The sequence below is a fragment of the Gavialis gangeticus genome, unplaced genomic scaffold (assembly GCF_001723915.1).
Source record: "Gavialis gangeticus isolate Ggan-Ray unplaced genomic scaffold, GavGan_comp1, whole genome shotgun sequence".
NCBI classification, from domain to species: Eukaryota; Metazoa; Chordata; order Crocodylia; family Gavialidae; genus Gavialis; species Gavialis gangeticus.
In genome coordinates, this window is record NW_017729031.1 from 115,390,108 (window position 1) to 115,391,731 (window position 1,624).

A 1,624-nucleotide genomic window follows, 5' to 3' on the forward strand; every position below is an offset into this window, starting at 1 on the left:
CGCCGGGAGTCGGGGGCCAGCTCCGGCCTCTTGCCTTCCGCGTCCCGCACCCCCGCTGCCTGCCCCCGCGCGCCCTCCTGTCTCGGGCTGGGTGCCCTCCACCTCTGTCTTCGCCCGCCCCGTCTCTCTGTCTCGCCCTCTGTCTGCAGCCGCACACCCCTGCCTAGCCTCATACACCCCTTCTGTTTATCGACCCCCACACCCCACTCTGCTCTCATACATCCCTTCTATCTGTCCAGATGTCTGTTGCCATACACCCCCCTCTATCCTCTTTCTTTCGTTCTTTCGTTCTTTCTTTCCTCGAGGTCCATATCCTCGGACCAACCTGTACATGATTTCTACTGGCCCACATTTGAATAAACGTCTCTTAAAAGTCAAAGTCTTCCTTTCTTTCTTTCACCATAACCCCCTCTCTATCCTCATCCACCCCTTCTGTCTACCACCATAGACCCCCCTCCTCATCCACCCCTTCTACCACCATACACCTCCTCTCTTTCCTTATCCACCCCTTCTGTCTGGCTGTCTGTCTGTCTGTCTGCCTATCACCATAACCCCCTCTCTACCCTCATACACCCCTGTATCTACCATCATAGACCCCCTCGCTCTATCACCATACATCCCTTCTAGCTATCTACCCCATACACCCTCTTTTTTTATGCTCATTTACCACCATTAAGCCCTTCTCTGTATCCTCATACACCCCTTCTATCTCTCTTTGTCTACCATCATACACACACCTCTCTCTATCCTCATACACCTCTTTCATCTATTGCCATCTTTCTGTCTGCCTAGTCTCTTATTGATTTTTTTACTTGCAGTACAGAACCACCAAGAAGCCTCCCTCAAGTGGAGAAACTTGCATGTGGTTGCGTAACTAAGCTCAAGACTGGGTAACAGATGCAGAGGAAATTCCCCTTCCAGCTCCCCCTCTCCAGCCACATCTTTTCCAAAGCAGGGTTTGCTGCTGAGGCTGAGATGTCCAGATGGCAATGAGCATTGCAAACTGCCCTTGTATGAGAAGTGCTACAGCATGCTGCACTAATGACCTCCAAACACTCCAGAGTCTCTTTGTTAAAAGATCCCATGGTATCCTACAAGAATGGCCTCAGATATGCTAGGGGATCTATCCCCCAGCTGCAGATGAGAAATACACAGCACAGTCAGAAGTGAGGAGGTGTCTTTTGAAATCTCCACATTTTTGGTCCAGGATGCTGTGTGTGGGTCTGGTTTCTCAGAGCATCTTGAAGACTGTGGATGGTCCCAAGCCAGTGCTGGTCAGAGCATAAGGATACCTCTGTCACACTCCCTTTCCCTCAAGCCACACCCCTTGTATTAGCAGCCAAAAGGGGGTTCAGGGAGGGCTGTTGCCTAGGTTCTGTGGCCCTGGAGGATCCAACAAGGCTGAGAAAAGCCTGGCATTGACAGGAATGCCGGCATTGAGGTACCTACACCATCAGCTTTGGGGAAAGTGACTGCACCGAGGAGGCAATCAATGCAGTCCCTTGCCTTACCTTAGCAATACTCTGGAGGGATTACCGTGGTTAACACTGTACTAATTAAACAGTCACCCTGGTGTTTGGGGTCGCTGTCAGAGAATGGTGGTGCCATCAGTAGGGGATAAAAC